Here is a 21,031-nt window from a genome sequence, read left to right on the forward strand (position 1 = left end):
CCCCCATTTTGCTTCTCTGGGTTTCCATTTTTTCCACTTGTGAAATTACAGGGTTGGAGTCGATGAGCTCTAAACTCTGTTCCAACTCTACCATCTGATGATGTACCAGTTCTTTTTAATGATGTTCCAACTGCTATTAAACATATATTTTGTATTCCAGTCAGTCAGTATTTTTAGCAATATTGTAGGATTCTGCTGCAGGAAAATTGGTCATAATTGGGTACACAATCATAAGTCAGATAAAATTAAGTTTTTTCCCTTTACAAAAACAACATGTGATTTGCAAAATAGTTTTGGAATAGTTGTAAATAATAAGCTCTGCTTACACATTTAAAATAAAGACATTTTTAATCCAAGTTTTCAGGAGAAGCAGAGTGTAGAGTGAAATACACATGCATCAAATAACAAAAATATAAATGTCATAAAAATCAAAGCATTTTGGAATACTAAAGGAAAATTCAATGCAACATCCTTATTTTAAAAAATAGGGGACGATTGAACAAAAAAGTTTACTTACCTGCTCAAGATCACTGGTAGTTAACAAACGTTAACAAAAGCTGTGTAAAAACATCAATCGCAGAATATTTTCCATATTTTTCTCTATTCATATTGTGGGACCACACCTCCTTATTTACCACTGAAGAAAAAAAATCTCAGATGTTCAGTGCTTAAACTGAGGAATATTATTTGAGATAAAAATTAAAGTTATAAAGCAGACTCATTTTCCTCCTTTGTGGACACACCACATTCTAATAGTGTAAATAGTAAATTTGGATGCATTTGAAGTAATCTACCTATGAGTTCCTTAATTTTGCTGAACTTTGAATTGCCACTGAAATAGCATAATAGCAAGCTATTATTTTCTTAGTTTAGATTTTTATTGTTTTTTCTATAAATAATACTATAATTTTTACAAGTACAGATTGATCTGGCAATAGTATATTTTCTTTTCTTTTTTTTAATTGAAGTACAGTTGATTTACAATATTTTCTAATACTGATATTCACTGAAATAGCAGATATGCTTTTATTAGTAAGACTTGACTCTTGTTCCCAATTGTGTGTTTTATTATTCTTTTCGTGTTCTTGTATTAAATATGAAATAACCTCCCTTTTTAGAGTTATCAGTTTAAAGCGATGATTCGAAATTAATTATTAACACAAAGTACTAGTCAGTTTCAAGGCACATCACTTTATTTCTGCCATGGACCCCAGAGCTTGAAGTTAGCAGGGCTCTTTAAAACCAATGCTTCTAGCATTTCATTGACTCACACTAAATCGGTCCCTCGATCACCCAGTTAATTTTAACCTTGACCTCCCACAGCTGTACGGCCATACTCAGTCCAAAAAAACTCCCTGCTTCCACCCTTTCAGCCTCTCATGAAGAAATAGTGGAGAGGAAAAACACTACCCATTCCTTTAAGAAAGATTCCGCCTCCTCTCTCATAAGCAAGCGCCTAATGGTAATTGTGGAGTCTCTACCAGAGTCACACACTTTACTACTCGGCGTTGGGAGAAGCTGCCGCTGCCGCCGGTCTGAAGCTGCAGTGGGTTTCTGTGCAGCACTGCAGAATCCACACCTAGAAGACACGCACGTCTACTGCCCTGGACACAAGAAAGCCTTGCATCCTAAGCGGGTAAGCAAGTCTTTTATCCATTTTGTTCAGAAACTGTGGGAAATGGAGTGATCACGGGAAGGATTGCTCATCAGACATGCTTAAAATGGATTATGTTAATTTGTCTTCCTTTGGGGCTGGGGGGGGGGGTGCTCTAGATCTCTGACAGGCAAACGTCCTGTGCAGTGGAGACTATTGTCTGATATGTACCCCTAATACACTTTTGGGGGGCTATTCATAAACCGGCTAACCTTGATGCGTGCCAAGCTTTTTTTTCATTTTTTGCTTTCTAAATGCAAGAAAACATCTAGCCACTCCCAATATCTCTCTCAAATACTGCAGATATTTTAAAATGCCAAATAAAATGACACGCTAAGCATTTTCTAAATATTTTCTCCCCAAAGCCAGGAAACCTTCCCCACCATCCTTTAGGGGTATTTAAAAACCATGAGGCATGGTTAGATTTTGAGCATATGGGAGATGGTGGTAGACTAAAATTTCTATAGCTTTGGTCCAGTGGAGAGAGAAAGCGAGGATAAATGAATCACAGTTTGTGCCAAGACAAGATTCATTTTCCACACTTCATATGTGGGAAGAGGAAACTACATTTTAATTAGCACATTTTTAGGGAAGAAGGAGGGGATGAAGATGAGGGGGATGGCACGAACTATTTGAGGGGGAAGAGAAGAGTCTGCAGAGGAGGAAGGAAATGAAGTGGACTGTCGCCAATGCCTTGGAAACGAAGGGAGATAAGGGTGGGGAATGAAGTTTGCTGTTGTGTGTTAGGGTGGGGTTGACCCAAGAGACCGTGAATAACCAGAATGTCGCTCAGAGGGTGGGCTTGGGAGTGGATTTGTGCCCGCGCAGGACACGTATGCGGGAGGGGTGTGCAAGTCGTGGGTGGGAGAGAAAGGTGTGCGTTGCTGGGAGGTCCATTTCTAGGGTAGGTCTTGTCTGGGCAGCGGGGGGTGGGTGGCCCAGTGTCACCTGTGGATAGATCTACATCCCTGCAAAGTTTACCGGGCCCCGAGTTCATTTTCAAGGCTGGCAGTGCCTTGACTTTTCACCTCCAAGAGATGAGCTCTCATAAGGTCTCAAGGCCAGGGGCCAAATTCGGGGTGAAGACCCTTGAAGCGTACAAGTGGCGCTGATAAGAGAGCCCCTGCCCCTCTGAGGAGATGAGTAGCGGGAAAGAGGCGCCCCCATAGGCAACTATGCTGAGAACACCCAGGCCCCTCCAGTGAGGGGTGTGTGGAGGTTGAACCTTAGCAGTGGCCTCCTGCTGAAGACCCAACAGCCAGTGTAGGCGGCCGAGGTTGACTCTGAAAGCTGTGGCTCAACCTCAGGAGTGTGGCCGGTGGTGGAGGGAGGGGGGCGCCTTGCTCAGGTTTGGGCGGGCGGCATTTCCAAGGCGCCCTTCCTATCCCTCGTAGTCGAGCTTCCGTCGGGGTCTTTTACTCCTCCGACCCTCCCGCAAGGCACGCAACGGATCGAAGCTGTAGAGCTGGAGGAGGACGCTAAAGAGATGCCAGACAGCTGCCCCGCACCAGGCCATCCCAGAGGCCAGGCCTGTAGGGCCCCGCGGCCGCGGCTTTAGGGACTTGGTGCGGGCGGGAGACGAGGGGGCCGTAGGGGGCGGTACCAAGGCTCTGGAGGGCCCCGAGGGGCCGCGTTGGGGGCGGGGCCTTGAGGAGGCGGGGTCAGGAACATCCTGTGATTCCAAGGGGCGGAGCCAGGACGCTCGGGGACCCGAGGGGTGGGACCAGGGGCGTTCGGGGGCCGCGAGGGGCGGGCTTGTGGGGGTGGAGCCAGAGGAGCCTGGGGGCCTAAGGGCGGAGCCTTAGGGGCGGGGCCAGGGGACGCTCGAGGGGCTCTCTGCCAGTCCCGCCGGAGCGTGAGCCGTCTGCCGGTAACGGTCGCGGGGGCGCGGGGCGGGAGGGGAAAGAGAGGGGTTTAAATTGTATTTTTAAAAACGGAGAGCGAGAGCTAGAAGCATCGCGACCCAGGTGTCGCCGCTTCCTGCCTCTCAGGGCTCGGCGCCCAGGTCCCTCCCTCCTCACGCCCCCTCCCCTTCTGCCCTCCTCTCTGGAGCCGTGCGGCGCTTAAGAGGCGGCGGTGGAGGATCGCGCGGCCGCTGCAGTCCCGGCGGCCGCGGAGAAGGAGGGAGGGAAGCACAAAGCCGGCTGCGCGCTACGAGGTAATCCTGAGGGGAGAGAAGGCGCGGCCTTTCAGCCGCTTCTCGCGGCGGGGACGGCAGGCGCCCGCGCGGGCTGGGCTGCGGGGACCCTTCCAAGGGGGTCGCGCGGGGGTGGGATTGCGGCGACTTGCAGGGCCGAGGGGACTTTCCTATTGGCTGCCCCTGCGGCCTCAGGTGAACCCTTCTCCCTCCGGGACTGGAACGGGAGCCTTGGGCGAGGAAGGTGGACCTGTAGGGGAGGATCTCCGGGCGCCGCGGGGGTGGGCCCGAGTCTTTCGGGCGTCCTCTGATTTCTCTCAGAGGACGGAGAGTTCTAAAAACCAAGAACTGGCCGAAGCTTCGGGATCTGAGGGACCTTAAGCTCTGAAGGTGCGCTCCAGGAGGGTTGGGAGGTTCCCGCGCTTGGAAAAAGGTGGAGGTAAGGGAGGAAGTGTTGGTTTGTTTTCCTCCTTAAAAAAAAAAAAACAAACAAACTTCTGTTACCAAGTTGAGAGTCTTCAACCAAACCTTTCTCCTGTAATCTGTGTCCCCATCCCCCCGACACACACCCCACCCACCCCACCCCTGCAAATGTATACATGTTAGGTTGTGCTTCCTGCTCGGGGTGACAGGCAAGAGTTGGCTGCAGGTCCGGTTAGTTGGTGTTTGGGGGCGTCCAGGCTGTTTGGAAGTATGCCATTATAGCTGAGGCAAGACCACAGAGACAGGTAGAATAAGCTAGGCCTCTAGTAAAATGGCAAGAATGGCCTCAGGTAAACTTTTTGTTGGAGAGAGTTAATTGCAAGTAGGTGCCCGTTTAAAATGGGAGCGTGAGTAAAACCACTAATTTCTTTGGCACTTGTGCTGTTGTAATTGACCTGCTGGAGTGGTGTGGAGAGAAATGGAATTTAAATCAACCAAGAGGCTTTGAGTGGAGATTTATACGCAAGTTTGGTGAGGGAGTTGATAAGATTTGGGGGGTAGAAATCAGCTCCATTTGAAAGGTGCGTGAACTTTTTATGTTGTGACACTTTAGATGTAGGAGTATGAAATGGTTGCTTTTCTTGGAATGGAGTGCATCAGCACCATGCTGGGTACATCCTACTTTGGGCTTTGGAGGACTTCTAATTAGATTGTTAAAGGGAGTAAAATAAGAATACCTCACAATTTGTCGTTTTTAAATAAGATGCTTGAGTATTTTGTAAAAAAAAAAAAAAAGTAAGAGATAGGACCCATTCATTTATAGGGTTAAGTTACTTTTGGAGCGTATGTATAAAGTTTGTATATCTAAAAGTCTCCATTGCATTGTAACTGCACTGTAACTCATTTTCCTCTGGTTAAATTAAGCAGATTACCTTTGCAGAGGGAAGACCAGGGGGAAAAAAAAGGCCATTTTTGCTATATGTAAGTGTTCCTTTTTCCAAAGAGTTCAGTCTCTGCTTTTAAAACTCTAAGTGACTGAAAAATGTTGGCAACAGTTGCTTTTAAAGAAAAAAATTGGTATGTCTACTTTGAATGTTAAACATAATTTGAGCTCTTGAGGTAGTTGGTTATGAGGCATTCAATAAGTTGCAGCTTTTTTACATATATGTTATAAGCAAATGTTTGTTGGTAGACATATGACACAGGTAATCATAAGACATCTAGGAACTATTTTGCATGATAGAAAGGTTGTATATTCACAATGTTTTACATACTGAGAATGAATGAGAAAATGATATTGCACACTTTGCTATTTCTAACCCCCTTTTCAATAATGTTACACCGGTATGAATGCAGGTTCTGCTCAGTGATGTTTAAAGTGTGGATGTGGTCTTTGTAAAACCAGAATGTCTTTTGAGATTAAGAGTACGTAGCATCAGCCCACCTCCTACACACAATCCTGAAACCTAAATGCAGGGTAGGGCCCAACCTCTGAGGTTGTGAGCCCTCCTGAAGTAGGTCTCTTGTGCCTGAGTGTTTTTGTTACACTTAAGCCTATGCAGGTTGTTAGCTATTTAATCTCTGCCATCTCAAAGTAGTTGGTTAGCAGTACTGGGCAGCACTTATGTATGTCATCAGAGTACAAGAAATTTTACTTCTATTCGAGAAAGAAATCATATAAAATTATAAAAACCAACTCTGAACAAATTGGGTTTGTAAAATGTTGGGAATGATACTATCAGGACCATATGAGTTCTTATGTGTAAAGTGCTTAGAATATAGTCCTCAGTGTTTTATGTGTTTATCAGCACCACTATAAAGTTGCTTTTTTTGAAGGTGGTTATATCATGCGACCCAGCAAGTGAAGACTCAGCAAATACTTGTAACAGCCAATATTATTTGCTCTACCTCTGTGCCAGGCATAGACTTTTATATGATTAATCCTCATAACAACCCAATGCCTAAACAGACATAAAAGTTTAGGTATTTTGTATAACTCCTAGGCACAGACTGGCTGGTTCTGAACCCAGAGCCTGATTTGAAAGTGAGTCCACATAGCCAGTAACCCCTGCTGCTATGAAACTTGGGTAATACCTGCAAATGAATGAAATGTCTTCACAGGGTCTCCAAGACTGCAACTGTGCCTATGCCTCGTTTAGCAACACCCTCCTGTATTATTACCAAGATGTGTTTAAATCTAAAGGGCGGTAACCAATCTGCGTTAAGTAGAATCACCTTTTGACTTTGGAAGAGGATTCTCTTTTCACATGATGTGTGTAGCTCGAATGCTAGAATGTGGGCTGTACTATGTTATCTTTTTAATTACTGAAGATTCAAGTCTTTTTTTGTTGTTCTTGCCAGATGTGTAGGGCCCCAGCTGGTCCAACAGGCTCTTTGTTGATTCTAGTTCTGCGCTAAGTCAGTAAGTAGGCTTGATCTTCTGATTATCAACACTGCATCAACCTGAGGTGAATATTAACTTCAGTTTGTTCAAAATTCCACCTGAGTTACCTTTTACAATTAGCTATAAGTGGCTTTTACTTGGTCACTCCCATTCCTCAAGGACCTCTGTGTTGCTGCTTCACCAGTGTCGTTGATAGGTCAAGCTAGTTAATTATAACCTAAATTAGTAGCTCTTTGAAGTAATGTTTAGGATTACTATTGTAGAGATCAAATATGTCCTTTGTTGGCAATTTAGTGAAAGATAATATTAGGGAGCAGTGTTTAAAAATAGCATCCGTTGAATTAAGAAAGCTCAAACTGTATTGAAAATACAGGTTACTAATATGTTTCTCACACTAAATAAACACTCATTTTTCTGATATTAAAGTTCAGTGCTGTTTCAGATTCCTTTGGAAATATTAAACATGTAGAATTTGAATAGAAAACATTTAAAATATTTAATCAAGAGTACTTTCTTTTAAACATAAACACCCTATTTGAAATTGAGCAGTCGTATACTGTGGCTAGTCATTGAGATTCAAAATGGGTGCCCTAGTACTTTATTTCATGTCTTCTTTATCATTTGATCTTGGGGTATGTGCCCCAGTATTTCTAGATGAGATTGTTATGAGGTATTTCAGGTCTTGCTAGTGACTAAATTCTTTTGGCCAAAAGCCAAGACAGTCTCAAATTTTTACTGCAGTGGGTTGTGTATATTAAGAATCCTCTCTAAATCATACAGGTTACCAGTGTTTCATTGACTATGGCTTGAAAGAAAAAGTTTGATATCCCTTGTATATCCCTTGTTTCTAATAAGTTAGATGAATTTGATTAGTTTTTTTTTCTGTCAGTAGCTAGTTAAGGACACACATGTGTAACCATACTACTTAGAGGATGCTCTTCCTTTCAGGTTAATTACAAAATGATTCACCTGGCATTCATTTAGTGATTATTTGAATATCAACTGCATGCATAGAGCAGTTTTAACTGAAATTAACTGAAACTTTAAAGTGTTAGAGAAAAAGATGTGTGTGGGTATTTTGTTTCATGTGTATTTTAACGTTGATCTCTTATTATGTGGACTAATCACAAATCAAGCTCAAAAGTAAGTTAATTACACAATTGAAAACATACTTGAACATTAAAGTACCATGTAACTTACTGTCAAGTCTTAGATGATAGCATAGATAATAAGAATCAGAGTCTTCTGTTTTCTTTAAATTATTTTCTTGTTGTGTATCTTTGAAAAGCTGCATTAATAGTAGCTTTCAGGTTTCTAGGACATGACTTACTACACTGAGGGAGCAATTTAAAAGTGTATCCTAGAAACCTTAAAGAATAAATGTGGCTTTCATAATTGTCTAGCATAACTTAAAAAGTAGTTGCATGATCACCAAAAAGTATAAAAATGGATGAAACTCATCCTTGATGTTTAAAGTCTTTTTGTTTTTGTAAATTTCCTTCTTAGGAAGATTGTATAGACTGGTTTTTAACTATGCCAGAGCTGACTTATTATTATAAAATATGTTTGCTAAGTCGCGTCAGTCGTGTCCAACTCTGTGTGACCCTATGAACTGCGGCCCGCCAGGCTCCTTTGTCCATGGGATTCTCCAGGCAAGAAGACTGGAGTGGGTTGCCATTTCCTTCTCCAATAAAATGTGTTTAGTCTTTGACATATAGTTATATCTTTATAATGAGGTGAGATCTGAGTTGATTTTACCTAATGTCAGGTTGATCTGTCTCACCACCGTATATACTTTACAATTACTTGTTTTAAAAGTTGGTTTTAGTTAAAGCTTAATTGGAAATGGTAAGACTCCCTGATATAAAATGAACTTTGAAACCTCTTGTTTTAAATTGCCTGAAACTGGACCTGAGGATATTGGTATATAGCAGTACATTAACTAGCATTTAAGACTGCTACTGACTCAAACAAGACTAGAGTTTGAAGACTGGGTTATGAAGCTCACTTTTTCTGCCATAGACATACTGACCTCCATAAGATTAAAAACTTCCCACAACCAGCCGGCCAAGGGGTGAGACACTTTTTAGAAACATAAGGGCAGTAATAATAACTTACATTCTTAAAACCAGTGTTTCAAGAAGCACACTGTATATATTAATAAAACAATTTTCAAAATTTAATGCTCACAACGTTCATTAAGGGAAGTAATATGAAAACTTAACTCTAAGTAACATACACGGAATTCTTCCTTTATTCTTTTTGCTAATTCTTATACCTCTTTGAATTTGTTCTTGTAATTTTTCACTCCCCCATCCCCCACCAAAGAAGGGCTTAGGATGGAAGAGGAAGGGACGGTGCAGGTGTGAGTTCAAGAGCCTGTTTAATTCAGCTCCCAGGGCTATTGTTGGTTGCTTGCTAGGGGAGCTGGAATTTCAGCAATGTAGAAAGCAGTCAGGTTGGAGCAGTGCTGAGTTTTATCAGTATCTTGGGGACTTAGTTGTGCCTTTAATTCGTCACCGTCAGCAATGTTTCTGTGAAGTTCTTCCACAATGGCTCAGCTCATCCTGTGTGAGAACAGCATTTCCTTTCTCTTTTCCATACAGTATTCTTGTCCTGTCATCTTTTGATCCGCTGGAATGACTCCATGCCGTAGCAAAGAGATAGGTTTCCTCAGTATCCTCGTGGAGAAGGTAATTAGGCTTATTTGGTACATCTACAGAAGTATATTTTGGGATCAAGGCCTCCCCGGGGATCCCTTTTTTAATCCTTCAGAAATTAAAGCCAGCAACTGTTAGCTGCATTGTTACCTCTAATCTCATTTGTCTTATTAGTACACAAGGAAAAGATTCTGTAAGGTCAGCCTTTTATTATCTGAGGAAGTGTTTGGGAAGGGTGATGATGGTCAGAGCTCAAGTGGAGTTCTGAATGGGCTTAGGTGCATAGGGTGAAAGTGGACAGGGGAAAGAGATGGTTACTGAAATTGCTATCTTTTTGCCATTTCTTATCCCCACTCTCAGTGCTTTTGTTTTTTCCTTTTTAAAATCTGAAAACCGTGTTCCTTTTACAGTGCCTTTCTCCTTTGACTTTTTTGCCAGGACTGAGTTTTAGCTCAACTAGAAAAGGTGGAATTTTTAAGGTGATTGCTGAAAAGTTTGGCTTTCACCTGGAGGTTGCACTAAAAAGAATTTCCTGCTATTTCTGTCCATAACTGTATGCTTTTTAATTAAAAAAGTCTCTGAAACAGAAGTGTGGGAAACCTTACTTATCATTAATAACTGAGAACTATTATGTATTAAAGTAAAAGACAGATTAATGAATCAGAAATATGTATTTGTTTTTTGGAAAACTAGATGTACAGCAATTTTGTATTAGGATGTTTGATTCTTTTTAAGTGGGTATCAAAAATTATATGAATTTTTTCAACCAAAAATGTTGAAAGTAATATGAAAGTAATACATCTTTCATTAGTCTTAGTGAATGTTGATAATGACAAAATCAGTTTTCCAAACACTGTGCTATCTTGAATACCTTAGTGAGATTTGATAGACAAGATTTGATCAGTAGCCACTGAAAGGCCACTACCTTTCAGTGGAAGGAACATTTTATACCTGTATTAGGGAAGGAACATTTTATACCTGAATAAAAAAGTATAGAAAAGGCTCTGAGAAGCCGATTACTTGGTAATCACTTGTTAGGTGATTTTATTAATATTGTGTTTGATGTTTTATAATCTGAATTTCCCTGGGCTCTTTAAAAGTGTCTGGTTGGACCATCAACTTTTGATGAGTGAGTTTCTGGAGGGATTGTGACGGCCAGTTAGGAGCTTTGAAGAGAGAATCTCTGCTTTGTATCACACCTGAATGTCACAGAACATGCTTCTTGGCGTTTGTGTAGTTTGGGCTCAAAGGGAAGAGTGCCATCTACTGAAGAAATGGCCAGCATCAAGTTGAGCAACCCCAAGTTTTTGTTGCAGAACTTTCAACTGGCTCCTCGAGAAACCAGACTCAGCTTCATCAAAGAATTTGACAGGATCTTAACACCAAGTGGAGTTGTTGCTTGCTTAATTTTAATTATGCTTGCCAGCAGGAGGCCTGAACACATGATGAACTAATTCACTGCCTGTTGAAATGCATGGGGAAAGAAGAAACTTGAAAAAGTTGCTGAGATGTCATCTTAAAAAATAGTCTAGCAACAGTTAAATCATTGTTAAATTAAAAATGGTAAAGAATTGTTTTAGTGAGGCATGTTTCATTTGTGGCACTGGTTATTGATGGCTCCTGCAGACAATAATGCTGTTGTTTAAAATTTGGGCTTCAGATCTTCAGTCATTTGTTTAACTGAAGGTAAGGGTTTTAGAAGTATTTGAATAATTTGGTTAGTTTTTCTGTCTTGCCTTTCTCTTTGTCTCTGGTTCTAAGGCAGAGTCCTGCTTGAGTGAACTCGGTGTTTCGAAGTGGGTTTTGTTGCTGTTTTAGCTTACTCAAGTGGCCTCCTGTTTTGTTTTTTGTCATGTGTTCCCTCGCTTCCAGAAACTGCTTGTGTTCATAGCCAAGGGTAGAACTTGAGGTGGTAGAACCAGGTATAGGTCAGGGGTGGAGGTTTATGATACCTGGGACAGACCTGTCAGAGCCAGACAAGAGGGAATTGGAAGGAAGCTTTGAAATTGTTATGATAAGAAGGATATCTTTGTTATGTATCTATTATATATAATTACTTAATCAGTAACCACTTTTCTCAGCCCTTAAAACCTGCCAAGGATCCTGCTAAGCACTTTACATAAATTATCTGAAGTTAAGTTAAGTAACTTGCCCAAGATCATACAGTTAATAAATGACAGAGCCAAGACTTGAGCCCAGGGCTAATTCCTTTAAATGCTCTGCTCACCTGCTATTTATTTAAGCTCATTCTTATTGGTAACTGCACAAAAGACTAGAACTGAGATTACAATGATATTTCTACCTTTGCTGCAAAATATTGGTGGTTTTTGCTTGTTTGTTTGAAGAAGGTGGTAAAATGGGTAAATAGGATTGAGATTTCAGTAGAATCAGGAAATACATGAGAGATGGACTTTCAGATATTTGGCTTGTCTATAATGTTCATTTTTTTGTTCCTTTTGCTATAATATTAAAACCACAAGAAGTTCATTATTGAAGCATTGAAGTGAATTGTTTCACGTTGCTAAAAATCTGCTGCTTCTTGGAAAGAAAGATTGAGTTAATGAAGGATTTTATGTTCGATTTGGGAGAGGGAGTGGGATGGGGATAGGTAGGGATTTGTTAGTCTTTCTGTATTTTCAGTTGAGTCACTCAGTTGTGTCCAGCTCTTTACGACCCCTTGGACTGCAGCATGCCAGGCTTCCCTGTCCGTCACCAACTCCTGGAGCTTGCTCAAACTCATGTCCATTGAGTCAGTGATGCCATCCAACCATCTCATCCTCTGTCGTCCCCTTCTCCTGCCTTCAGTCTTTCCCAGCATCAGAGTCTTTTTCAAATGAGTCAGTTCTTTGCATCACGTGGCCAAAGTATTGGAGTTTCAGCTTCAGCATCAGTCCTTCTGTGTTTTGCTCGCTCCTAAATAGTTTTAGGTTGTAGTACTTTTTGATATGGCAATAGTATTGCATGTCCACAGCACAATGAAGTTCAACCATGTGCAGTCTGAGGTCCTGGGGTAACCTCAACTTCTTGTGCACATCAGGTAAGCTCTGTAGACCAGCTAAGTACCATCTTACATACCATTGTGTAGTTAGACTTTTGAATGCATGTATTCTCTGTTAAAAGATATTTAACACCTGACTAATATTGAGTATGTTTCTGGTATACAAAATATATTTTAACTTTAAAATATGTTTTGACCTTAAAAGGCATCCTTATTACTTTAAAAGCATGGGAATCATTATTTTGGTATAATACAAAGCTTCTAAAATTACAGTTCAGTGATGGTTGTGCTGTGTATTCTAAAACCCAATTGCTCTTTTAGAATTTCTGACTCTTTCCCTTCATATGTAGAAAGATTACGCTTTATTGTCTGGAAAATCCCCTTAGGAATATCAATTATGTAACTCTTTGAGATTCTGACTCTTTATCCAGTCAAGCATAAAAAAAAAGCCAGCAACAACTAAGATGACTGTACAAAAGATGTTACTTGCCAGTGTGTGATGAATGGTACAAGTACAGATAACAAATGCTATAGGTCATCTGATCAAGAAAAGAGCACCAATGGATAGAATAGTCAGAGAAAGGTCCTCAGGAAAGAAGAATAAGGGTGGTCCTTAGTTTCACTCGATGCAGACCATGGAAAGGGTTTTGGTAAGACATTTTTGACCATGAGAAGAGTAATCCTTTGGGACTTTCCTGGTGGCCCAATGGCTAAGACTCCATGCTCCTAACGCAGGGAGCCTAGGTTTGATCCCTGGTCAGGGAACTGGATCCCACATGCCATAACTAAGATCCTGCGTGTGGCAGCTAAGACCCAGTGCAGCCAAATAAGTATTCTAAAAAATAGTAATCCTTTTTCCTGTAGCATGCTAGAGATAGTTTATAATCATGGTTCACAATCTCATCTCACTGTAAGGCACTTGAAGGCTATCACATACTCTATCAGAAACAGTGCCAAGGACACACTGCCGAGGAAGTGTGTTACAATATTGCAGGGCAAGGAGGAGAGGGTGGCAGGCGTGGTGAAAATCAGGTGCCTTTTAAAAATTGTTCCCTCTGGACCTCATGTGAAAAATGAAAATGATTGATTCATAGAAACATCTTTATACTGCTGTTTGAAGCCAGTAATGCTTAGGAAAGTTGGTACTTGCAAAAAGACTTTAGAAGTCTTCATCATTCCCAACACTGGACAATGAAAGCCTCCTTTGGGGAGAAGGTGTATATTTTTCTTAAATCTAAATTCATCCATCATTTAGTTTGTTTGCTGAATACTGGAGTATAGTTTGCTGATGGCTCTGTTGTAACTTTTGAATCTAACGTGGATAGATGGAGTTGTTGATATTATGAGATATAATAATTTTGACTTAATTTTTGACTATCTTGTTTTGGATGCTAGAGAATTTGTTCCAATTGTCTGAATTCTCTTAGATTTGGTAACATTTATCACTTACTATTTGAAAAATATTTAGTATAATTAACTATTCAAGTTATTTTGGGCAAGTCACTGTTTCTTTTTCACTGTAGTTTTTAAAATAAAATATGTGAGGGGTTGATCATTTTAAGATCCATTTTGGTTTGAAGAAGCTGTGATTGTAGTTCTTAGAAAGGTGAGTTTACCAATTAGTGGTTTTAGTTGAAAGGTGGCTAAGAAACATGATTGTACTGGGTGAAGATCCTGGGACTAGGTCTGATAGAAGGCTAAGACAACCCCTTGTCTCTTTGTGTATGTGGTAGCTGAGAAAAGGACATCATCATTTATCCATTCTCAGAGTTTCTTTCAGTTCTTCAGAAGCTAGGGGCCCTTATCAATGGACAGTGGATAGATCCTCTTTGAAAACAATGAAATAGGCAAGGATAGTAACTTTTCCTAAAGCCAACTAGGCTTTAGGAAACACTAAACTTTTGTTTTAACTAGAAACATTGCCCCCCCCCCTTTTTTTTAAGAAATGTACTTTCCTTTCCCATCACAACTTTATTATGTTTTGGTATATTAGTTCCTCATAAATATTTCTCTGACCTCTCTTTAGCTTTTCTGAGCACCTTTATGCTTGCTTTTGCTTGTTCATGTATGCATTCAACAAAGAGTTATTGAGTACTTACTATGTGCTAGACCCTCTTCTAAGTGCTGGGAATATAGCAGTGAGCAAAACAGATAAACTCTCTTGTCCGAAAGGAGTTTATATTCTTGGGGGTAAAGAAAAATAAATAAGTAAAATATATATTGTGTTGATATAAATATTTTGGAGAAATATAGAAGGGAGAAGGGAGATAAAGGAAGTGTTTGGGGGCAATGACAAATTTAAGTGACCAGGTGAAGTCCTTACTAAGAAGCTGACGTGTATACAGAAAGGGAGTGGATACAATCAGTACTGTCTGTGGGTTCTGCAACTGCAGATTAAATCAACCACGGACCAAAAATATTTGGGAAAAACAATTCCAGAAAGTTCCAAAAAACAAAACTTGAATTTGCTGTTTGTCAGGGCTTCCCTCCCTGGTGGCACAGATGGTAAAGAATCTCAGATGGCAATGCAGGAGACCTGGGTTCAATCCCTGCGTTGGGAAAATCCCCTGGAGAAGGAAATGGCAACCCATTCCAGTCTTATTGCCTGGAGAATCCCATGGACAGAGGAGCCTTGTTCAGGGGGTTGCAAAGAGTCAGACAGGACTGAGTGAGTAGCCTATTTCACTTTCAGAGCCTATTTACATAGAATTTACTTAGTATTTATAACTATTTACATAGTATTTACATTTAATTAGGTATTATAAGTAATCTAGAGATGATTTAAAGTGTATAGGAGGATGTGCTGGGCTATATGCAAATATTAGGCCATTTTATTTAAAGGACTTGAGCATCCACAGATTTTGGTATCACCAGGATCCTGGAACAAATCCCCCTTGAGTACCAAGAGGACTGTGGATGATACCAAGGGGAAGGTCATGGCAGGCAGAGGGAATGCCAGGCAAATGCCTTGAGGCCCAAGGGTGTCTGGTATGGCTGAAACAAAATGGGGGATGGATGTTGGGAAGCCACTGATAACTGTTAGAAGTGGGACATAATCTGACATATATTTTACAAGGATTATTTTGGTTGTGTTTTGACACTCGATCATAGTGGTACAATAATGTTGGTGAGAAATTGCTCTGGTAGAGGTGGTGAGATTTGAGTGGATTCTGAATATAGTATTTAGACAATAGAACCAATAGGGTTTACTGACTGGGATGTGAAGTATATGTGAGAGAAAGAAGTCAAACTTGGCACCAAGGTTTGGGATGTAGGCAGAAGTTTGCAAGAGGAATAATTTTGGCCAGGAGGAATAATTTGAGGGAGTAGAAATTTAGTTAGAGGCATAGGAAGTTTGAAATGTCTGTGAGAGATGTTGGAGTAGAAGAGTCTGTGAATGGAGATCAGTGCATAGTTATTGACTGACCGTATAAAATTAGGAGTTATTTTCCTCTTTTATTTAAAATATTTGGATATTTAATCCCTTTGATGACTAGACTTTTCTGTAGTAAGGGTTTGATGTGTTGTTATGCATCTTTATTCTTTGAAGGGGTTTAATCTGTTGAGCTATTTCAAATCCTGAAAGACGATGCTGGGAAAGTGCTGCACTCAATATGCCAGCAAATTTGGAAAACTCAGCAGTGGCCACAGGACTGGAAAAAGTCAGTTTTCATTCCAATCCCAAAGAAAGCCAATGCCAAAGAATTCTCAAACTACCACATAAGTTGCACTCATCTCACACGCTAGTAAAGTAATGCTCAAAATTCTCCAAGCCAGGCTTCAGCAGTATGTGAACCATGAACTTCCTGATGTTCAGGCTGGTTTTAGAAAAGGCAGAGGAACCAGAGATCAAATTGCCAACATCTGGTGGATCATGGAAAAAGCAAGAGTTCCAGAAAAACCTCTATTTCTGCTTTCTTGACTATGCCAAAGCCTTTGACTGTGTGGATCACAATAAACTGTGGAAAATTCTGGAAGAGATAGGAATACCAGACCACCTGACCTGCCTCTTGAGAAATCTTTATGCAGGTCAGGAAGCTACAGTTAGAACTGGACATGGAACAACAGACTGGTTCCAAATCGGGAAAAGAATATGTCAAGGCTGCATATTGTCACCCTGCTTATTTAACTTATATGCAGAGTACATCATGAGACACGCTGGGCTGGAAGAAGCACAAGCTGGGATCAAGATTGCCGGGAGGAATATCAGTAACCTCAGATATGCAGATGACACCACCCTTATGGTAGAAAGTGAAGAGGAACTCAAAAGCCTCTTGATGAAAGTGAAAGAGGGGAGTGAAAAAGTTGGCTTAAAGCTCAACATTCAGAAAAAGAAGATCATGGTATCTGGTCCCATCACTTCATAGGAAATAGATGGAGAAGCAGTGGAAAGAGTGTCAGACTTTATTTTTTGGGGCTCCAAAATCACTGCAGATGGTGATTGCAGCCATAAAATTAAAAGACGCTTACTCCTTGGAAGGAAAGTTATGACCAACCTAGGTAGCATATTGAAAAGCAGAGACATTACTTTGCCAATGAAGGTCCGTCTGGTCAAGGCTATGGTTTTTCCTGTGGTCATGTATGGATGTGAGAGTTGGACCGTGAAGAAAGCTGAGCACCGAAGAATTGATGCTTTTGAACTGTGGTGTTGGAGAAGATTCTTGAGAGTCCCTTGGACTGCAAGGAGATCCAACCAGTCCATTCTAAAGGAGATCAGTCCTGGGTGTTCATTGGAAGGACTGATGTAAAGCTGAAACTCCAGTACTTTGGCCACCTCATGCGAAGAGTTGACTGATTGGAAATGACCCTGATGCTGGGAGGGATTGGGGGCAGGAGGAAAAGGGGACGACAGAGGATAAGATGGCTGGATGGCATCACCCACTCGATGGACATGAGTTTGAATAAACTCCGGGAGTTGGTGATGAACAGGGAAGCCTGGCGTGCTGTGATTCCTGGGGTCGCAAAGAGTCAGACACAACTGAGCAACTGAACTGAACTGAATCTGTCTTGTAAAACCTTGGCTTTGCTCTAAGGACCCTGAATCCCAAAGGAAATCTTTTCCTCCAGGGTAGAACAATTTACTTATAAACAAAATGAGAAAATAAAAACTGTTGTTACCGCCCTTAAAAACTTGTATGTGAATGTAAAATGAACAGTTTGTTCCTCCAAAAGTTAATATGGTTTAATGGTTAAAAATAGTAACATATAGGTTACGTTATATCCCAGCGGTTCTGTTCCTACATTATATACTTAATTGAAAACACATGTTCCCACAAAAACTTGTACACTGATGTTCATGGGAGCATTAACTCATAATAGCCAAGAAGTGGAAACAGCCTAAATGTCTGTCAGCTGAATGGCTAAATAAACATGGTACATCCACACAAAGGAATATTATTTGGTCATAAAAGGGAATGAAATCTGTCTACTACATTGATGAACCTTGAAAACGTTATGCTAAGTGAAAGAATCCAGACACAAAGATGCCACATATTGTATGGTTCCATTTGGTGTGAAATGCGCAAAATAGGCATATCCATGGTGACTGAAAGCTAATTGATTAGTGGTTGCCAGGAGATGAGGATAAGGGAAATAGCGAGTATTTGCTTAATGGGTACTGGGTTTCCCTTTGGGGTGATGAAAAAGTTCTAGATCAGAGTGTTGATGATTGCACAACATTGTGAATATGCTAAAAACCACTGAATCGTGCAGTTTGAAAAATAGTGAATTTTATGGTATGTGAGGGGCTTCCTAGGTGGCTCAGTAGTGAAGAATTCCCTGGCTAATGCAGGAGACTCCAGAGACCCAGGTTCGATCCCTGGGTCGGGAAGATCCCCTGGAGGAGAAAATGGCAACCTACTCCAATATTTTTGCCTGGAGAATTCCATGGGCAGAGGAGCCTGGCAGGCTACAGTCCATGAGATTGCAAAGAGTTGGACACGACTTACAGACTGCACAACGACAACAGCAGATTGTCCCTTTTGCAGTAATAATTTATATTATGGTGTGTGAAATATATCTCTATTTTTGAAGAAAGATACTAGGAAACAAGTGTGCATTCATATGTACACAAGAATAACTGAGAAAAACTTACATAGATCTTAACTTCCAAAATCAAACTAGTTTCCCCAGTTGATGAAGCAGGAATTATCATGCTAAACTTGGTTTAGTTTGGTTTGCTTAAAGAGGCAGAGTGAAAATACTTAGATCATTGAGGTGGAAATCAGGAAGCAGTTTGTGATCCTGTCTTTGGCAAGTCATGGATGAATCTAAATGTTTTTAAATGCCCAGTTTCATGGAGATGACCTAGATAAGCAAAAGAAGGCTCTGTAATAATCAGTTTTGTGGGCTTCAGAAAGCAGGAACTCGTTTATAAATAACTTTATTAGGTCTTAAGTCAGTAAGATGGCTCATTTTTCTCTCCATACCTATAATTGAAAACTATGGCAAACTCAATTCCCAGTAATTTTTTTAGCCAACCCAAGATATTTACCTTCTTAAAAATATTATTGCCATCAAAGAGTTGCCTGTTGAGGAAGTACATGAAAGGATTGTCTTCTTTAACTTTCATGTACCACACACCCTAATTTTTTTTTAAATTAAGATATAATTCCCATGCCATAAAATTCACCCCCTAATTTATTAGCAACATACATTTACACATATATATTTTTATGACCTTTCCTGGTGGCTCAGCGGTAAAGAATCTGCCTGCCAATGCAGAAGACTCAGGTTCAATTCCTGGGTTGGGATCTCCCTGGAGCAGGAAATGGCAACTCATTCCAGTGTTCTTGCCCGGGAAATCCCATGGACAGAGAAGCCTGGCAGACTACAACCATGTCTCAAGAGTCACACATGAATGACTTAGTTCTAAACAAAAGCAACAATATATGTATTCATATATTCCTCTATTAGAATAATATTTTCGGTGGCTTACGTTTTCAGCATCTTAAGGAAAGCATATGTGAACCAGACAAGAGCTATAGTGGGGAAAATAGATTCTTATGTAACTGACTCCAACACCAGCCTGAGAGCAGTACTATCGCAACATTTATTGGAAGTGCAGATGGGCACAGAAAAGGGAAATGTTTATCCCAGTGGAGAGCAATAATTCACAGAGGAGATGACATTTGAGTTGAGCTTTAGAAGATCTCTTAAATGTTGAAGACGAGAGTAAATTACTGACTGAAATAATAGTCTATGCCATGGGCATGTGGGTCTGTGGATGGATGTGGTGGAAGAGAAAATAGGAAAGATAAGGTGGAGAGCACTAGGTCATGAAGGCCTTGGGTGCTATTTTAAGAAATTAAGGTTTTATTCTGTGGCACTTATTTTAGCCAATGAGAGGCATAATCAGATGTGTGTGAGATTTGGTGTTGTGAAGAATGGGGTGATAAAGAGTGTTGGCAGAGAGACAAGTTAGAAGGCATTTAGAGACAAGCAAATGAACTAAGGCAGTGGCTTTGAAATAGAAAGGGAGGAATGGGACATTTTGGACACAGAAATCCATACAACTTGCTGAACTATGAGGATGTGGAGGGAACATTTGATCACCAGGTGTAGAAATTTAAATGTTGTATTTTACTCCGTTTCTGATACTCTTGATTTATGACAGAGGGAAAATACACTTGTTAAGCTGGAATTTAGGTAGATTCAGCAAGGCTTGAATGTATCTTGTCCTTACTATACATAAAAGACTTTGGAAATGTGACTGTTTCATAATCTTTAATTTTCAGTGCATGTCAGTGATCAGTCAATTTCCCAGTCTTTGGCGATGTTTTCATTTGTGCATTTGGAAATGGTTGAATAATCATCATTTTGGCAAAAGAATAGTATTTTTGTTTCCAAATGAAACTGCCTTCCTATGCTGTGCTTTTGTGTTTGATTTTATACTTCTGTGTAGTGGAATAATAAAAAAGAACTGAAAGTGGTATTGGGCATTGCAATATCAAGTACTGTATGCTGTCATTACAGGAAGTAATTGTGCCATCTTGAATTTCCCCCTTATTTCATTTAGTGGTTTATCTTGTAACTTATAAAATAACACATGGTAAACACCTGTAAGAAACAATTAGAAATGTCAAAAGCAGCTTGCAAAATCATTTGTTTTTTTCTGTGTAAATGTAGTGGCAAATCCAACCCAGGAAGACTTTTTTTGCATTTTTGCTTAGTGAAACGATTAAGATTTGGCTCCTCTGATGTTTTTCATCGCTTATTTACAGGCACAACTGACCATTCTTGTTTGTAGCTCCCTTTAATAAAAGATGTGCAAAGAGCGTGTTATATTAGGACACAGTGATTTTATAAATGGGTAGAAGAAAATACCAAATTTGACAGAACTGACTACTGAATTAGTGTAGTGTATAACTTGCTTTCGTGCTTAAAAATTCTAAGTGTTAAATGTTTAAAATAACATATTCAAAAGCAACTCAATAAAATTAAAAATACTTTATGGACATACAATACAATAAAAGATTAAAAATCAGAAATATAAAGGCACTTGCACTGATTTTTCTTTTTTTAAAGCAAGAAAGATTTTGTTAACTTGATTTCTAAGGTAAACTTACTGTTTGAGTCACATTTTTATAAAATCAACTTCATTTTAAAATATTTGAAATTAACTTTTGAGTATGAAATATGAGATCGTGAAGCAAGATCCAAAAGGCACAAAAGAGTATACAGTGAAAAGTAAGTTGTCACCCCATCCTTGAACTACTCTACTCTCTCTCTCCCTTGTATATTATTCTAGAGATAT

At 40.2% G+C, this 21,031-nt stretch overlaps 1 protein-coding gene across 39 annotated transcripts in view; it reads left to right on the top strand.

Moving 5' to 3' along the window:
* The first annotated feature begins 1,470 nt into the window (after positions 1–1,470).
* ADD3 (adducin 3) overlaps positions 1,471–21,031 on the top strand; it is a 129,572-nt gene continuing 110,011 nt past the window's right edge. For 8 of the 39 annotated variants that reach the window (XM_042238803.1, XM_060404430.1, XM_060404421.1 and 5 more), the window contains exon 1: positions 3,496–3,524. The gene's annotated coding sequence lies outside the window, so the exon portion shown is untranslated. Of the gene's footprint in view, positions 1,637–3,495; positions 3,525–3,748; positions 3,813–4,112; positions 4,231–9,224; positions 9,312–21,031 lie in introns of those variants that run through there. The other 31 variants (XM_027960407.3, XM_060404429.1, XM_042238813.2 and 28 more) reach the window with 5 other exon arrangements.

This window comes from Ovis aries, chromosome 22, assembly GCF_016772045.2.
Source record: "Ovis aries strain OAR_USU_Benz2616 breed Rambouillet chromosome 22, ARS-UI_Ramb_v3.0, whole genome shotgun sequence".
NCBI lineage: Eukaryota > Metazoa > Chordata > Mammalia > Artiodactyla > Bovidae > Ovis > Ovis aries.